The sequence below is a fragment of the Macaca fascicularis genome, chromosome X (genome assembly GCF_037993035.2).
Source record: "Macaca fascicularis isolate 582-1 chromosome X, T2T-MFA8v1.1".
In the NCBI taxonomy this organism is placed as follows: Eukaryota; Metazoa; Chordata; class Mammalia; order Primates; family Cercopithecidae; genus Macaca; species Macaca fascicularis.
The window spans coordinates 34421496-34441754 of record NC_088395.1 but is presented as its reverse complement, the minus strand read 5'-3'; the positions used below and the strand labels follow the sequence as shown (position 1 = coordinate 34441754).

The following is a 20259-nucleotide window of genomic DNA, read 5'->3' as shown; positions in this document are numbered from 1 at the left end:
TACTTTGGTCAAGGCCACATAGAGTAGATAAAAAATGACTCCTGTTAAAAAGATTCACCATACTAAAGTGCAATTTGAACAGATGGCAAAGATCAAGTTTACCAACCCTCCTTTCCCCTGACTGATTTCCCCTGCTTCATCCCTGTTAAAGGCACCAATATTCTGTTATATTCCAGTAGTACTAAGTAATTTAAAAGTTTAGATGGCAGAGAGAGTCACTTTATTTCAGGCAGTAAAACATTTCTTTAACTGAATTTCAAAATTCACAAAAGTTATATATTTGTCTGTTCTCATGGCTGCTATAAAGAAATACCTGAGACTGGGTAATTTATAAAGGAAAGAGGTTTAATTGACTCACAGTTCTACAGGGCTTGGGAGGCCTCAGGAAACTTACAATCACGGCAGAAGGGGAAGCAAACGCATTCTTCTTCACATGGCAGCAGCAAGGAGAAGTGCTGAAAAAAAAGAGAAAAGCCCTTTATAAAATCGCCAGATCTTGTGAGAACTCACTCACTATCATGAGAACAGCATTGAAATAACCACCCCCATGATTCAATTACCTCCCACCGGGTCCCTCCCATGACACATGGGGATAATAGGAGCTACAATTCAAAATAAGATCTGGGTGAGGTCACAGTCAAACAATATCATTCTGCCCTTGGCCCTTCCCAAATCTCATGTCCTCATATTTCAAAACACAATCATGCCCTTCCAACAGTCCCCCAAAGTCTTAGCTCATTCCAGCATTAACTCCAAAGTCCAAGTCTCATCTGAGACAAGGCAAGTACCTTCCACCTATGAGCCTGTAAAATCAAAAGCAAGTTAGTTACTTCCTAGATACAATGAAAGCACAGGCATTGGGTAAATACACCCATTTCAAATGGGATAAACTGGCCAAAATGAAGGGGCTACAGGCCCCATGAAAGTCCAGAATCCAGCAGAGCAGTCAAATCTTAAATCTTAAAGGCTTAAAAACGATCTCCTTTGACTCTATGTCTCACGTCCAGCTCATGCTGATGCAAGAAGTGGTCTTCTGTGGCCTTGGGCAGCTCCACCCTGTGGTTTTGCAGGGTACGGCCCCTCTCCCAGCTGCTTTCACAGGTTGATATTGAGTGTCTGTGGCTTTTCCAGGCACATGGTACAAGCTGTCAGTGGATCAACCACTCTGAGTTCTGGAGGATGGTGGCCATCTTCTCACAGCTACACTATGCAGTGCCCCAGTGGGGACTCTTTCTAGGGGTTCCAACCCCACATTTCCCTTCTGAACTGCCCTAGCAGAGGTTCTCCTTGAGGGCTACATGCCTGCAGCAAACTTCTGCCTGGACATCCAGGTGTTTCCATACATCCTGGGAAATCTAGGTGGAGGTTCCCAAACCTCAATTCTTGACATCTGTGCACCTGCAGGACCAACACCACATGTTAGCTGCCAAGGCATGGGGCTTTCACCCTCTAATGCAATGGCCCAAGCTGTGCATTGGCCACTTTTAGCCATAGCAGCAGCTGAAGCAGCTGATGCATGGCATGAAGTCCCAAGACTGCACATAGTGGGAGGGCCTTTGGCCTGGCCCACAAAGCCATTTTTCCCTCCTAGGCCTCCAGGCCACAAAGCCATATCTCCCTCCTAGGCCTCCAGGCCTGTGATGGGATAGATGGCTGTGAAGGCCTCCGGCATGCCCTGGAAACATTTTCCCCACTGTCTTGGTGATTAGCATTTGGCTTATTACTTATGCAAATTTCTGCAGCCAGCTTGAGTTTCTCCACAGAAAATTGGTTTTTTTCTTTCACATCATCAGGTTGCAAATTTTACAAACTTTTATGCTCCGCTTCATCTTGAACATTTTGCCGCTTAGAAATTTCTTCTGCCAGATACCCTAAATCATCTCTCTCAAGTTCAAATTTCCACAGATCTCTAAGGCAGGAGCAAAATGCCACCAGTCTCTTTGCATAGACTTCATGCCCTGCATCCCAGCCTTTGCATAGCAAAGACACTTTAGTCCATTCCCAACAAGTTCCTCATCTCCATCTGAGATCACCTCAATCTGGACTTCATTGTCCATATCACTATCAGCATTTTGGTCAAGGCCATTCAACATGTCTCTAGGAAGTTCCAAACTTTCCCACATCTTTGTGTCTTCTGAACCTTCCAAACTGTTCCAATTTTTGCCTGTCACCCAGTTCCAAAGTTTCTTACAAATTTTCAGGTATGATTATAGCAGCGCCCCACTACCAAGTACTAATTTACTATATTAGTTCCATTCTCATGATGCTATGAAGAAATGCCTGAGACTGGGTAATTTATAAAGGAAAGAGGTTTAATTAACTCACAGTTCTGCAGGGTTGGGGAGGCCTCAGAAAACTTACAATCATGGCAGAAGGGGAAGCAAACACACCCTTCTTCACATGGCAGCAGCAAGGAGAAGTGCAGAGCAAAGTGGAGGAAAAGCCCTTTACAAAACCATCAGATCTCTAGAATCACTCACTATTACGAGAATTGCATGGAGGTAACTGCCCCCATGATTCAATTACTTCCCACCAGGTCCCTCTCATGACATGCAAGGATTATGGGAACTAAAGTTCAATATGAGATTTTAGTGGGGACACATCCAAACCTTATCAAGTTACTTGCCCTCAAATTCTGCAAACACTGTGTGCCGAGCACTGTGTTCAGTGCTTTACAAATATTTTTAATGGAATCTTTGCAATAATCATATGAATTATGTTGCCATATCCTCATTTTACATAAGAGGAAATTAAAACACATATTTAGTAAGTGATGGAGCTGAAGTTTAACCCTATCCAAGTTTATTTAACCTTATTTATTATGTTCTTAAACTTTTTAACTGCAGCTTCTCCCAGATTATAAGGCTATGGAAACAATTTTCAGAGTGCAACGGCACAATCTCGGCTCACTGCAAACTCCACCTCCAGGGTTCAAGTGATTTTCCTGCCTCAGCTTCTCGAGTACCTGGGATTACAGGTGTTTGCCACCATTCCTGGCTAATTTTTTGTATTTTTAGTAGAGACGGGTTTCACCAGGTTGGTTAGGCTGGTTTTGAACTCCTGATCTGAGGTGATCTACCTACATTGGCCTCCCAAAGTGCTGGGATTACAGGCATGAGCCACTGCACCCAGCCATATTTCAGAATTGTTTGACATGGCTGTCATTACTGGTGGACTCAACTATAGAAATATTACATTAGAGAAGAGAGCTCAGAACAGAAGTTAGGAGAACTAGCCAAAAATTTTGAGTTAGGAGATATCAAAACACTGTCAGGATAAAGAGAAACCATAGAACAGACGTTAACAGAAAGAAATAAAAGAGGATCAGTAAGATAAGTAAGAGGCAAGCATAGTATAGCATGGAAAGAAAGAGAAAATAAGGTATTTCATGATGCCATCTGTAAAATTTGCTATATTCTGAAAGCTCTCATTTCTGTAGCCCTCAACACGGGAGGAGAACATTTTTTAGAGACTACATTTTTGCCCTGAAAATATTGCACTAAAAATTGTAGCCACAATTAAAAATGGAAAGGCTAAACTTTTGTTGAATTTTCCTGGTGGAATCTAGTTACATGTTCCTTTGACAATGTAAACACACAGTTGGGTTCAGTCCCTTCATCTGTAACTGTTGTAATGATCAATTAAGAACCAGAGCTTCTCCTTTTCTAAAATGAAAGAGTCCGTAATTCCTTGAGCCCCTTCTAGTCCTCCTGCTGGCAATGGTGGAACAGATCTGGGGGTACAGACAACAAAGTAGTACTCAGATGGACTAATTATGCAAATGGTGATAAAGCAGATTGGAGGCAAAAGAACAGGGCAAAGCTTCTGGGTTCATGACATATTTTTTAAGGACTGAAACAAGTAACTTGTCTCTGCATTTGCAGAAGGGCTGAGTAGTGGGAATGTGTCAGACAGAAAGTTATATTTGGTCCTCTACACAGATGGACTCCCCTTATTTATGGTATATTAGCTGTCACTTTGTCTCTTTTAAAATACTGTGTTTTACAGGATTTCTATCTGTGGCTGCTAGTGGGAGTAGAAAAATATTTGAGGAGGTAACAGAGTTTTAAAGTTATCTTTATAATATAAAATTATGTTATAACTGTGGTATTATATAAAAAGTACCATTGTTCTGTATGGAAGTATAGAAAAAGTTTATGAATCAATGTCACTGTATGGAAGTGGGAATCTAGTTGTCCTAATTATAGGAAGTATAACATATGCATGTGACAGATTTGCATGTTACCTTACAGAGATGGGGTGACAAAAAATCACATAGAGTAAAAATTAAATTTGAAAATTTCTTAAATAGTTCATAAAGTGTTTATAGTTTTAAGTTTAAAACCCTGCATAGCAATTTTAATACCAGATCATGAGATCCATCGAATGAAATTTTTAAAATGTTGCCAACAATAGGAATGTCTACAGTCAGAGGTCTTGGTAGTCAAACCATTCTGCCTTTATAATAATTATCACAAACTTACTTGTGAATGACATTGGGTGAAAAGTTCTAAAGTATTTCTACTTTTTCCTAAGACTTATTTTATACTCTTTATTATTAAACCTCTATATTCTTATCTTAAATCATTAGATTCTTTTACTGCTGTGAGGATTAAGCAAGATAATAAATATGAACACTGCTAACACAAAGTCTGACACATGATATGTGCTGAAATATATTTGCTGTATTTGAATCTAAATCTTCTCTTATCAGATACAATATAGTCTATTATTTGAAAAATTGAAGGGAAAGATCTTAGCCATCTATCTCCCTGTATTCCAAGATGATATTTCCTGTTGTGTTACCACTGAAGAGCTCTCATTCTTAAGCCTTTGCTTATGGAACTTACGATCCTTTATAGAACAGCTTTTCAATAATATGACTCCATCATAAAGTGAAGTCACTTTCTAGCACCTATTTCACATACCCCATTCTGCTATTGAGTGATAAAAGTAGTAGAAGAATATTTGAAAATACAGATTAAAGAATTATGGACATAGAAGAGATAATTAACTACATGAAAGTTGTTGAGGTCTATAGGAGTGTTAGTGCAGAAGAGTAGAATATAGGGTTATTACAATATGTGGGGGCTGTGTAAGAAGAAATATAAAATAAACCAAAGTGGAACACCATACTAATTTAGTATTAAATAAGCCTAGGATTTAAAAAAATATTTGTGGTACGAATTATACTTTTCACCAGATATTTCTGGTTCTTTACTTTTTAAGCAACTGGGAGATCTCATTTCCTGGACTATCTATAGTTTGGTGGGCCGTGTAATTTTGGACAATATTGTGTGAGAGAACTTGATATATGCAACTTCTAGGCTGAAAAAATTAATAATTGGTGTGAGATACTTTAGAGTTTTATCTGGTTTGGTAAATGGTAATATTCAAGAGGTCACCATTCTTCCATCTTGAGTCCCTGAATGTTGATGAGTTGAGTCCTTTCTTCCACACTCCACAAGTAACCCATGTTGGTCTTATTTCACGAGAGAGAAACACATATGCTATTTTAAGCCACTAAAGTTTTGTACTTAGTGACAACTGAAACACGGCTTATTTGCTATTGTAGTAATACTAACATTTTCACTCATTGGAGTGGGTGGGTGAATAGTGACACATTCAGCAAAAATACAAAGTAGGTGAAGAAATGTGAAGATGTGGAAAAGGCATTGGGTTTAGCTAATTAGATATATCTATATTTATCTAACTTCCTATACATATATAAAGAGAGGGAAAGAAGTAGATTTTGTGCATTTTGGTATTCAGAAAAACATAAATAAGAAGACTGAGTTTTATGGAGAAGATGAGTGATGAAATAATTCATGAACTTTTATGCGAAATGTTTGGTAGTGAAAAGAAGGTGAGGAACAGGAGTGTATCAGAGGAAGCAGCAGATGCAGGTAACAGTCATTTTTTATCTTACAAAGGATGAGGAGACCAGTGCATATCTTGAAGCAGACAAAAACCGTCATAAATGAAGGAGAGATGGGAAGGTGCTACAATGTCTGTGATGGGAGAATGGGAAAAGGTCCTAAGGATTCAGAATTGGATGGGATCAAATTCAGAGACAGATTACTTAGGTTTATTCAGGAGGAGGGACATTCCTTTCTTTGGAAATGGAGAAAAAAATGAGAGATTTAGAATCAAAGATGTGTTCAATATTAGCATTAAAAACGATTCTTGTATTTTCTCAGGAAGTGTTCGAACTCAAATATTTTAAATCCCATGATACAAATGATACCGCTGTCATTATTCTGGCACTATGATGACTTTGACAGCACCTCTTCCCTTCTCATGCTAGGAGTCTCCCTTCTCAACTTTTTTTTTGAGACAGAGTCTCGCTCTGTTGCCCAGGCTGGAGTGCAGTAGTGTGATCCCAGCTCACTGCAGTGTTGAAATTCTGGGCTCAAGCAATCCTCCCACATTGGCCTCCCAAATTTCTGGGATTACAGGTGTGAGCCACTGTGCCTAGCAAAAGTTGATTGCTTCTCAACTTCTGAAACAATCTTTCTCAGAGAGATTTGCAAAGTGTACTTTACACCTTGAGTTTTCAAAATTACAAAATTGTATCCACAGCAGTCAATAATTTGTAATAGCAAAAGGTCTATAACTTTGAAAAGAATAATTTTCCAGTAGTGCAGTTGACTTAAACAGATTTCTACTTTAAGAGCAAATATATATATTATATATGCAAAATTATAGAGAAAAAACACTCAAGTCTATCCTAACCCCTTGATGTTGAAATTAGACCGCTCCGTAGGTCAGAGATTACATATAAATGCCAAGATTGAAACCAATAAGCTTTCCAGGTGTTTCTTATGCCTACCAAAGAACTATTTGGGGACTAGACTTGTCAAATCTTCACATTTTATTGATGTGGGGACTGTGACTTGAAAGGTGTATGAAACTTTTAACGTCAGAAAGTGGCACAAAGGGCTAACAGTTAAAACTAATATTTTGAATTGCACATTTAGCTCCCATGTTTAACATTAAACACACCCATATGGCTTTCTTCTGCTGAAACCATGCTACTGTTTTCTTAGAAAACATTATCTGTTGTTTTCCTAGACACCCTGGTTTTTTCTAAGTTTTCCAGTTCACAGGGGAAAAGGAAACCTGGCTACACTTTGTGGGTTGATTTCCTGCATTTTATATCTTTGTGGGACGAGTAAATGACACATGTACATGGAATGATTTGAAGCACTGCCCTCCCAAACATACATACTTGCTGTCTGCCCTGTTTTTTATATCACCTTATGTACGTATATGGCTTCCCAATTTCCTCCAGAATAAATTAATTTGAGAATTTAAGTAGTTTCCTTTTACTGCAGTTCTTTAAAAGATTGCGAGGTTGAAAAGAGCTGACTCGTTATCTTTCCAATAGCTTCGCAAGATAAATGGGTTTTTGATTGTTTCTTTCTGTGATTGGAAGGCTTCAGGGCAGAAATAGACTGCTAAAGACATTTTGTTTAAGGGAAAAGAACATATTTTGATACTATGAGTGGGGAACAAAGAGAAATTGAGAGGAAACTAAAGATCAACAATTTGTTGAATAGTTTTTTTCTAGGATTGACCAAAGAAGTACCTGAAAATAATATTGAGAAGTCAAGGAGAGGGACCTCCTTGACTTCCCCACCTTTTGTTTTCTTTTTGCACTGTCAAATGAAAAGTTAAACTTTAAGTCAACATGTTTATAAAGAATGCAATATGTTGCGTCCCCTCTGTGTGAAATACCTAGCATGATTTCTTTCTTTCCTTCTTGGACACTGTATTGCTATAACATCACTAACAGGAGATGAATTCCAAATTTTGGTAAAGGGGAAAATGTATTTGGGTTATTATTTATAATTTTTCCTGTTTGATTCACTGATTTTAGTATTGGTGTACGGAGGTTATTTTTGTTTGTTTTAAATTTCTTATGGCCTATGATTCCATAAACAAAAATTAAAATATAAGATATTGAATAGAAAAAAAGAGTAGCTTTAAATAAAGCCTGCATATCAAGAAAAATAGTTGAACAATAAAAAATATGGGCAGGCAAATGATGTGAGCAGGTGATTCAGAGGAAAAACAAATAGTTATGTACAACAATGGGAAATTAAGTTCAGTTACACATCAATTCGGGTACTTCACATTCAAATATATTTTATTGTCCATCATATTGTCAAAAATTAAAAAGAATTACAACACACAGTCTTGGTAGAGCTGTGGAAAAATATGCAGTCTTGTGTACCTCTCGAAGGCATGTGAACTGACCTATTTTTGACCTAAATCCAAGGGGAATTTAGCATCATGTACCACAATTGTCCATATGTGTGATCCAGAAATGCTATTTCTAAGAATGTGTACTTACAAAAAACCCTGTATATATACAAACCTAAACAATTAAGTTCACTATGACATTGCCTCTAATATTAGAATATGACATAAATGTTTATTCTTATAAGAAGAGTTAATGAAATTTATGGTATAACAATACTATGGAATACTAAGTAATTGTTTAAAAGAATGATAAAAATTTTGTATGTTAAACTAAAGAAAGATCTAAGATTTAGTGTGTAAAAATGTAGTAGAATGAGAATAATGAAGCTATGATTTTGCTAATTTGTATTGTGTTAATTATATTGTCATATGTCATGTGATATGATGAAATGCATAAATAAGATGTTTAGGATGATACTTTCATGAATGTTGTTATGTATTGCCCAGAGCCTTGTTCAGAATTAAAGAATTTCCCCCCACTTCCTAGCTTCTAGTTGGGCTGCTTGCTGGTAGCTGTGGGCTGCCAGTGTGAAGTTTCCTGCTTTTCTTAAGATCACAGGGCCCACACATAGTGCCTGGTCATTGTTAGGATAGAAAGGCCTAACCCCCTTACTGCAATGTGGAATAACTCTGAAGGATCATCCCAGATTTCTTCATGGGCTCTACTGAAGCCTTGGTTGAAATTTTACTGTAGCCCACTTTCCATCTTTGACCAATTCTACATCCTTCAATTCCTTCCACAGATGTTTATCATAAACTCTCATACAAAAAACTCTTTTTCAGAGTCACCTTCCCACAGAACCCAATCTGCAAATTTAAAATTTCTTAATTATGTTTACCTCTCCAGAGGTAAATATGAGTGGATGAGAGAATGAGGGCTTATGTTGTTTTAATTTCATTCACATCTAACTTTGAACCTTTATGCATTCATATAAAGGATGTCACACCTGGGTGTATGTCATATTCTTTATCTGAATATAGAAAGCTTTTTCTCCCTAATTTTAAAAAGAGATGAATAAATTAATTTTACTTTACTTACTAGATATTTCGTTTAAACAGTAAGTCTTTACCTTGTATTTTTTTACCCTGAATTTAGAAATTTGGAGTCTTCAAGATTTTTTATAGACTCCCATAGATGTTAAGTTTTTCTCCTTGACACTGACTTTCTGTTCACCAAAAAGACTGAGTCCCTGTTTGTTTCTCTACCACTCTTGATCTTTTTTTCCACTCATGTTACTCCACATTTCATCTTCACCAGCCTCCTTCTTTCTTCAATGTAGAACCAACACAAGAATGTGTGCAAAAGACTTTGTGATAAGGGAGAGTACAGAATAGCATGGACTAGAAATCCACTTAAAATTGAGACTAAGAAATCATTGCTCTCTAAGTTCTCTGAATATTTCTGTTATTTTATACCTCAATGACCATTTTTCTCCCTTAAACTATATACTGACTGCTTCCTCTCTTGTCTGTTCTAAGGCCCCCAAACCCTGAGAGATTAGCTAGACAAGAATAGATTCTAAACTTGATACCTGAAGTAATCTACTTCTCAACCTCCATTCTAGACTAGTCTATGCCAGCTTCCTTTGCGTAAGATAATTATGATTATGCTAAGAAAAAGGTCATCTGCCTTAGGATTCCTCTCTTACTAATACAAATAATTAATCTAAATATTGAAATTTCAATTATATTCTACCTATCTCAGATGAAGCTTGTGGATAGTGCAATGTAAATTTTTAAAAACTATTAAATTAAAAAAGCATTAAAATTAATTTTAAAAACTATTACATGAGGTTGGTGTGTTTTAATTTGCTTTTAAAATTGAATCTGACAAACTTCATAAACTAAACTTATTTTCATTCAAATAAGATTTGATTCACGAGGTCCTCCACAGGTGTATAAAATCCAAACATAAATCTCTATCTCCCCTGCATTTTTGAAAGAGCTGATAACCCTTAATGTCCGATGTATAGCTCCCAGAGCCTTGTTGCTTAAAGTATGAAGCCAATTTCTCCCCATTGAAATAAATCCACTATTAGGGAATTTCAGGAATGTCATATCACGAAAACATCCTTAATTTATCCTTATTGTTCAAGTAATTTCATTTCCTATGCATTCAATGATCTTTGAAATTTACATCATTTATGAATAGTGTAATTCTCCAAAGACTTATTGACCTTTACTATATTCCAGGCATATCATGTTCTAAGTTCTTGAGACACAATATGAAACTAAATAGAAAAAATTCTCCTTTTATCCTGGAATTTATATTATGATAATAGGTTAAAGCTTACTACTTTCTACTTACTTACCACTTTACTTACCAACAAAGTAAATTTTGTACAGTATGTTAGAAAGCAGTAAGTTCTATGATAAAGAAGAAAATATATATGTATATATTTATATACTCTATAAATACACTATAGTATATAGAAAGAAATTATATTTGTAAGATGATAGGTCTTCCTAATATAACTATCCCCCAAATCTTAATGTCTTTAACAACAAAGACTCTATTACTCATTCAACCATCCGGAATATGGCTGGTTCCTGTGGCAGCAGTTAGAGAAAGTGGTAAATTAAGCGTTGACTATTAAAGGGATTCAGCCAGAAGTGTTACCTGTCATTTATGCTCATATATTATTACCTAAAATAAATCAGATGGTCAAGCTGAACTTGCAAGTTTGGTACAGTACAGTCCTACCATGGTCCTGAATAGAGGACTTTCAGAATTTCTATTAACTGTCCTAACGACTTTTTGTGAGGGTAAAGACCTGGAGTCTACGATGAGCACAGGCTGCAATTTAAAATAACATAGTAAGGGTAGGTCTCATGGTGAAAACATTACTGCACACAAAATACCTTGGTTTTCACTACTGGGATGCAATCCATGCCACGGAGGGATGTATAGGAGCTATGTATGGCATTATAAGAAGTTCACAATCTCTTTCATTGGCAAGGGGCATAGTATAAAGAATTCCAGTTGTGTTCAGAGTAAAAAAGTTTTTGCCCAACATAGAAGTGCCCCTTTTCTAAGGCAAAAGACTCTACTTAATGTTCACAGAGTCTTCTTATTGCCACACGTGAAACATACAGCTTCAAATAAAAACAGAAAACCTTTTCAACTGTTCTCGAGAGAGAATGTGGAATAATACATCTAATCATGGTTTCTGAAGGGAAAGAATATCTAGGTCTAAGTTCTGGCTCAAAGACTTCCTAGATTTGTGACCTTGCATTCTTTACTCAGTTTACTCACCTCTTCATAAATAAATACAATCTATCTCATATAAATTGCCGTCTGGCACATAGTAAGTGCTCCATAAAGTTTAGCTGTTTTTATTATTCATCCTCCTTGAAAGTCAGCGTTCATGCTAAGGCCCTCGTCTAACCCTGATTTAATGGAATGATCTGAAATCTTCTGGGCTCCCTTTGTATTAAACTGTCTTTTGCTTTTCCCAGATTTATTTTATCCTGCCATTCCTCAGAGAGCAACACTATAATAAATTGAGTGATAACTGTAGATTTCTCGGCAAAATTATATTTCCTCTTTAGTTTCCTGACCAAAGCCTGGATGAAATAGTTGCCTCTGTCTTGTTCCTGGGACATCAGCAAACAAATTCCTATGGGTAGCAAGGAATGCTCAAGCTGCAATGTGTGTACAGTGAAAGTCGAAGCTGTTGACTTGTTGATTACAATAGCCGTTGAAAGCCATATTTTATATAACATCAAGCACCGGTAAAAAGACTGAAAGTTGAAAGATAATGGTTATTTTGTTGTTGTTGTTGTTGCTGTTGTTGCTTTGCCCAGCAGACTTGTGGCTGCTTACATTGGCCTCATTTTGGGAATACTGCTTAGAAGCTCAGAAGAAGTCATTTGCCAATTTGAGAAGCAAGAACTTCCAGTGACTAAAACCAAAATAATGTTTGGAGTTGGAATACTCTTCGGTTCTGTAATTATATTAGAGAAGACTATACTATTAGTATAGTAGAAATAAATATTTCTTAAATTTAACATGAAAAAAATCAGGTTTACTTTTGCTAAAGATTCTCAGATATATTACAAAGTAGACAAACCCCGAGATTGAAAACTAGAATTAGGAATTATCATGTCACTTTTGTGCTGTGGGACACCAGAATATGCCTGTTCAAAATATGGAGGATTGTTCAACTGAAGACAATTAAGAAGAAGAAAATGGAGGAAAGCTCTCTGCCTTCCCTCTTCCTAAAAGCTTTGAGTTTCAGCTTATATAGCAGCTTCAATAAAGAGCAGTAAATTTTTAGTAAAGTCATAAGACAGAAACAGACTTTGAGTCTGTATTGGAGTTTTATAGAGCCTGGAAAAGAAAATGGTGCAAGACAGGATGCAGTTTTCTTTTTTAACTACTGGAAAACTCTAGGTTGGAATGATTTTTTATGCCTCTTGCTCAGGATCCTTGATTCAATCTCCTCCTGGCAATTGTCAGAAAAGTTATTTTCATAGCTGTTTTTGCAAGCCTTACAGTTTTTCAACATTCAGCAGAGAAGGAGGTAGCAAAAGGGGCAAAACGGAAAAGAGACGATATAAAAGGTAAAAGAATCAAGGGTCCAAACAAGGGAAATTAAAATCTGATTAATCCTACATTATTAGTTTTCCTTTTTGTCTTTTGAATAGAGCCAGAATCTTCTCAGCAAAATGAGACTTGCTATCTTTTGCTGCACTCAACAAACCATAGTGAGGTTTAATCTTGACTATTTGTGCATTTTAGCCAACAGTTAAATGGATCTATTTTGAAATCAGTATAAATAGGAGATTAAAGCAGAACACAAGTGCAAAAGTGCAGAAAATGTTGCAAAACCACCTCCTTCAAAATGGTAAAGATATGTTTAAAAGGATTGATAACTGAGTGCCACCTATATTTATTGCATTGAATATCAGTTTGAATTATATAAAAAGGTTTTAAATACATAATACTTCAAAGAATATATTTTAGACTACGTACATATAGTATTTAAATGTTAATATGATTCTGAACTAACCATAACATTTTAATGCCTCACATTAAACATTGTAGGTTGAAAACACCAAGAACAAAATTAGAAAATAAAATAAAATATGGTTTAATAATCATACTCTCTTGTGCATTTTGCAAGAGTCTTCACTTGTTTATTTATTGGCAATATCTCTCTTAAATATAAAGTAGTTAAGACTGTTTGTTGTTGTTGTTGTTGTTGTTTTTTAAGACGGAGTCTCACTCTGTTGCCCAGGCTGGAGTGCAGTGGCATGATCTTGGTTCACTGCAACCTCAACCTCCCAGGTTCAAGTGATTCTCCCACCTCAGCCTCCCAAGCAGCTGGGATAACAGATGCACAACACCATGCCTGGCTAATTTTTGTATTTTTAGTAGAGACAGGGTTTCACCATGTTGGTCGGGCTGGTCTCGAACTTCTGACTCCAAGTGATCCACCCGCCTCAACTTCCCAAAATGTTGTGATTACAGGCGTGAGCCACCGTGCCCAGCCAAGACTCTTAAAATATCATTTCCTGCTTAGGTTTTCAAGGCTCCACAGCTTTCTTATGTTCCATTGTTTCCAAAATTCGCGGCTCATCCTGCTATTTTATTCTGCTCACTTTTAAATTGGAAATATTCCAGAGGTCCTAAAAGTCTCAGAAACAGAGCACAAATGATGATATGATTGACATATTGGCACCAAAGTCCAAAACTTGAAGAATGGAAAAATAAAACTTACTCTTAGAAAATGTTGTAAGACTACTGAATTCTTATGCAAAAAGCATGAGTAGATTAAGCAATTTCATTTTAAGACTGAATCAAACAGTTGCTTCATATAACTTGCAAGTAACAGTTCTATTATTTTTCACTGTTAAATTATCTGTTTTTATGATTTCAAAACATAGTCTAGGTTTAGAAAAAATGGATAAATGCCTGACCAGCCTCTTCAAATTAAAGTTACTAAGAAGTCAATTTTGTCATCTTGGGGATGTGCACTAGACATAATAATTACTGGTTTTCCTACCATACATAGGTTTCCCTTTGGGGAAACTGAATCCATATTCATATTTAATATTGTATTCTTTGAGATTTATTCTGGGTATACTGCAGAATAAATCTTCTTTCTAGACTCAGATAAGGAATAAGGAACATTTTTGTTGTTATTTTACATGTGCATTTCCGATTGGCATTAAATGTGGTTCCCAGTCTCTTTGTTTTATTTCTTCAATATCTCACTTGAAGAAGAATAAGTACTAGGAGATTTCAAACACAAATAACACCTGTCAATAAGTGCAATCATTGCAGGAACACACATCAGAAGTGATACTTCTTAAAGTTAGTCTGGCTACATCATTTTGTTTTTATATTTCCATCTGAACAATTTAAACAAATGCTAGAATTATAGTTTCTATGCAAAGATAACTTTGAGTGTTATTTTTTTGAACTATTTAAAGAAATTAAGAGTAAGCATCTAGACCACTTTGGCTGGAAAACCTAAAATTTCCTACGCTTCCCTGGTATAAGCCAGATGCATAATCCACTAGATGGCAGGAAGATATCAAAGTAAACAGATTATTGGAAGCCTTTGTGTGTATTTAATGGATAACTATAAATACTCCTGATGCTTGACTATCCAAGGACTGATGTAAGCTAATCATGAAAACCTTATTTTGCTTGCTCATGATTGGTATAGAAATGGATATTCAACCAGTTCTGGTGAATAATACAAGAAAAAAAATCTGGGGAACTTTAAAGAGATATTTTCTCAATTCTATGAAAGAGTCATAGGAATACAGATTTTTCGTCTTCTGGATTTGTCATGTCTGGATGTGATGCTGGAAAATGCTCAATCCATCTTATAAACAGTCTGAAAATAAAGACAAATCAAGAAAGAGGAGAGAGCAAAAAATCACAGAGAAGTGTAACTGCAACCTAGTTGTATTATGACCAGAATCCCACTTCAAATTCTAGCATATCTTGAAATCAATACCTCACAAGTCAAATTGAAGTTTGTAAGATTATTTTTTGAGCAAATCATGCAAATTAATTCATTTTCATATTTGTTTGAGAAGACCGTTGATATGACTGATATGTAGAGAAATTTCCACATAGACAAATCTATTTAAAATGTGAATCTGTGGTACCATTTTAAGGGCAACTTTATTTTAAAATTAATACAATTATTATTTCTGTATACTTGGAAACAGTATAGATTCAATTCAACAAAATTATTTTGTGTTTTTTTACATGTGATGTAATAAAAAATTTATATGGATATATATGGACAGAATTCATTTGATAATATACTTATTTTGAAAGTATAAAGTTTTGCTTGGGAGAAGAGGCTTTTGGACAGTCAAATCTTTCATTACTTTACCAAAGGCTTGTGCAGCTTATCTGGAGAGCAGATGGTGATGGGATTGGGTGAACCATCCAATTACACAACCCATATGCTCCAGAATGCATGAAAAATGAGTAGGAATGTATGGCACAAGTGCTGAAAAGAGCTGCCTCTTATGGGCAACTGCTTCAACATCTAAGTGAGGAACAGAATAATTAATTCACTCCTTCCTAACTGTGGCTATGGCTGTCTCAGCTGCTGCCCAGCTCTGTTTGTAGGTGTGGTGGGAGACACATTGGGCCTTTTTGCCTCCTTTGCCAGAAAAAGAGCCCACAATGTTTTCTCCCTGTGACTACTGCATATGGATTTAGGCAGATGCATCTGCTGCACATGCTGCAATAGCAGCCACTCTCTCTACTTCTTCATTGAACAGAGTGCAGAGACCAAATTTGCAGTCATTCCTGCTCTCTTCAAGCCAAAAGCTCAGAGTAGCAGGGATAGGATGTGGCCAAAACACAGGGAAGGGACCAGGGTCTACTATAGAGAACATCCATGTCAGGGTTCGATGTTCCACCACTGAGGCTAGAGTAGCAAAAGTGATGTATCATGCTCTAAATTAGACAAGGAGCAACATGATATAAGGTTGAAAGCTTCATGGAGCATCCCACTCCCTGCCATGTTGTAGGACAGGGATAAAAATAAAGAATTTCCAAGGATCATTGACATGACTTTTCTTGGGGAAACTAGATATACTGGATTCCTTAAATAGTTTATAAATATTCAGAGTACTTCAATTTATTCTAAAACTATTTTAGATTTGGAATAGACAGGGATGCCAAGAAAGACTATTTTGAAACCTTACAATTTTCTTTGCACAACTACATGCCTTACTCCACGGCACATATTTCAGTTTTGAAATATTGTTTTTAGTGTGACAGGCAAAACAAGGGCAAGAGAATTCTAGTAATAATTACCCTCAAGACAAAATAAAACTCAAACATTTGTTCAGTTCCCCATTATAAAGTCATTTTTCTCACACCAGTAGACGTCAAATACCTAGCCAACTGGAGATAGAAAATTGTGCCTCTGGTAACCAGAAATCATCTGACTCTCACAAATGAGATTTTTAGCATTCCCATTAGAACTTTCATGTTGGCTTATTAAGACTAAGTGGCCAGCTAAACAAGATTACCTGTCCCTGATAGAAAGGGAAATAAAGTTAATGGTAAGACAAGCTGGCTGGCTATATTCTTTAGCCTGCCTCCTAAACTACTTTCTAAAATCTCTACCTGAGGACTTGAAACTATGGGGAGCTTGATCAGTTCATTTGGTTGTGTAAGACTCATGGCTGATTTACAATTTGACTTGGAAATTTGTCTCAGGAAAGTAGTTAGTAATTGTATGGGATAAGGAAGGTGGTGCAGGATGCTGTAAAGTATTGCCCCACTTTATCCTCCTCCTAATGCTCAGCAACATTTCAAGCCAGCATTGAAATAATCTCCAGCCTGCAATGAGTAATTACATGTATGTATGAAGGATATTGGGAAGGGAGTGTCTGATGGTAGGGACTCCGTAGGCTATCAGGCAAACTTCTATATTTGACTCCTGGAGGACTTATGCCCTAGGATGTCCTCTTTTCTCTTCTGTGAAGTTAGAAACATTAGCAGATGCCACCTTAGGCAAACTATTAACAGATATCCTTTTTCCTTTCTTGAAATACCTACTTCCCTACAACATGCCCAGGAACTTCTTAATCCCTCTACTCTTCATAAGACAGATCAGAACCTTCTAGGGAAAAGATCTTACACTTTTAGTGAACACGTGCCTTAAGCTTCATTCTGAATTGTGGAATACATTATCCTATCAAAGGCATTTCCATCTCCACCTAGCAGAAGAGAAAATGCTCGTTAATGGAAATGCAGAAATCACAGCATGTAGTCAATAACTCTGCAGCTTGGCTGGGCCACTTTGATCTATAGGTTTTCCCTCTAATTTGCTGAGAAGGTTCAAGGATGAACATAGCACAAAATTTGCATAAGTGTATCGTCTGCATACTATGCTTCACTTCACTATGGTCAAGCTAGTTACTTCAGACTAATATTTTCATTGATCATTTTTGTATGGAAGGCTTCAATTGACTTTGGTGTGACTAAAGCACCATGTTGAAGTTTATTGCCAATTCTCTGATGAACCAGTCTTAGATGGCGGAGGCTACAAGGAATTCAGAAAGAATACCAGATGTGGTGATGTAGATATAGCCACAAAATGTGCAATATAGTTGGAATGATGAAACTCACAGGTGAAAACACCAACAATTGAAGTTCAACAGCTAATACACTAAATGGGACATCACTATGGGCTGCTATAGATAGATAGGGAGACATTCAGAGAAAAAAAATGATGGGCTATAAGAAGTATATGAATGGCTGGTAGAATTTAGATTGGAGGTGGTGGGAAGCAATGGAGGCATTTCAGGTAACGGGAACAAGGCAAAGTTGGGACAATATATATGGGTTAATAGCTGGGCATTATGGGAATGAGAGTACACTGTGGGATGCAGAAAGATGTAAGACTGCATAAGCAGGAATAGGAAAGATTATTGATGAAATGATACAAAGGAATTTAGCTTTGGTGTGGGAGAGCACAGGTAATTATAGTAGATTTTGTGGTAGGGTGAGAGGATAATGAAATAAAATGGCAAAAGCATATTTGAGTTTGAGCCCTCACCAAGTTGTGACCTTCACCAAGTTACATAACTATTTTCATCCTCAGTTTCCTCATGCACAAAATCAGGATATAGGGTTATGTGAAGATGTAAGGATTAGCAAGAAATACACAACATCATCTCATCCTCATCATTCTCATACTCATCATAAAATGTCTATTATTAGTATTTTTATTGTTGATTTAGATAAATTAAGATGGCTCTATTTTTTGTGATTCCTTCTTCTCTTCAAGAGTTAGACCCTATCTTTTCTCCCCTTGAATCTGGGCAGGTTCTGTGAGTGCTTTGAGCGACAGAATATCACAGACATTATGATGTGCCAATTTACAGACACGGATGTTGTTCTACTTTTTGTCTCTTGGAATGCTTGTTTGTGGATGATGTCTCTAAGAACCCAGTAACCATGCTGTGAATAGCCTGAGCCTTGTGGAGAAACTGTATGTAGCATGTAGATACTGTAGCTAACAGTATTCAGGCCCAGCCCCTATCTGGTAACATGTGAGGTCCCAAGCAAAGACCACTACGCTGAGCCCAATTAACTCACAGGCACTTGGCGAAAAATAATATATATTTTAAGATTGATGTTTTAACAGATTTAGAGATGGTTTGTTAAATAACAATCAATAACTATTGAAACATTGATTTTATTTTCTTAAATCACAATAATATTCAGTAAGGTAATAACCATCACAGTTGTTGTGATGGTTATGTGGAAATGACTGAATTTTAGGTGTGAAGGAGATGAAGGCCTTAATTAGGAAATCAGTGTTGAAAATCAAGAGTGTTTCCTTCATTAACCATTAATTCATTCACTCACTCAATAAATATTTATTGAGCAATAACACTTATAGCATCATATTTGCGGAAGCTATCTATTATTTGGTTATTTTTTGCATTGGTTGACTACTTCCTTATTGACCATAAATGCTATGTTTCAGTCACTAGATTCCCAAGAATGTATCCCATATGCTCAGCAAAATGTATACTATTTCAATTAGAATTTCATGTCATTCTGTTCCTTGCCTGTTCTGTTTGGTTATCACATTGCTTCCTTTATTATTTTTGTTTCTGACAAAGGACGCTATTTAGGAGAACACATCTCTATTAGTAGAGATGTTAATGTTATCACTTTATCATTGTCTTAGATTTTATTTCTCTTGACCGTGACCCTTTGACCCTTTTTTTAGCTACTCTGATTATTAGTGCAGTCCTACTACCTCGTTTTCCTCTTCTGTTCTATCCCATTCTTTACTTTTATGCTTGATTTCCTCACGTTTTCAAAAGAGAAAAATTCTTGCTTTTAGGTAAAATCCTTCCTCTATACAAATAGCTGATTAGATGATTTAGTTACTCATGCTCATGCTTACACAGACTCACAAAAGGATAGTAGTAGGAAGTGTTTATATGGTAAAAATATAAACACAGGGATGACTTTTAGAATCTTTGATTGATAGCCAAGAAAGCTCCTGAAAATCTTAATAACACTGCTGTCAGTCCTACTGTAGACTTGTGGGGGATAATTTAGACTATTTTCCTTATTATCTTTTGTGCTGTATTATCAAAGGGCTAAAGAAATTATACTTCTAGAGCCACATTCAACACATTAGCAAATACTTCTTTATAACATATGAGCACTCCTCAATGTATATGTAATTAAAGCAATATCAAAAACATTCAAGAAAACACAGAATTGTGGTAGCATGAAGGTAATCCCTGCCCCGCCCCCTCCCCCAAAGAAAAGCAAATGTAGTAATTAACTGATTTAAAGCTTACTGTGAGAGCAGTGCTATTCATAACTACAACACTTGGTGGCACGATAACTACATATTGATAGAAAACAGACACACACTTGACTAGGAGATTCAAATTGTTTTCTTAGTGCTTCAGGCAAGATAGGCATTATTAAAACAATAAAATACTGCAGTGCTCCACTTTCAA

The 20259-nt window shown here is 36.4% G+C and overlaps 1 long non-coding RNA gene across 2 annotated transcripts in view; it reads right to left on the bottom strand.

The window, feature by feature from the left end:
- Positions 1-343: 343 nt before the first annotated feature.
- Positions 344-20259, bottom strand: part of LOC123571241 (uncharacterized) — a 589891-nt gene continuing 569975 nt past the window's right edge. For both annotated transcript variants that reach the window (XR_010584065.1, XR_006695424.2), the window contains one exon: positions 344-455. This is a non-coding gene — a long non-coding RNA (uncharacterized lncRNA). The remainder of the gene's footprint in view (positions 456-20259) is intronic.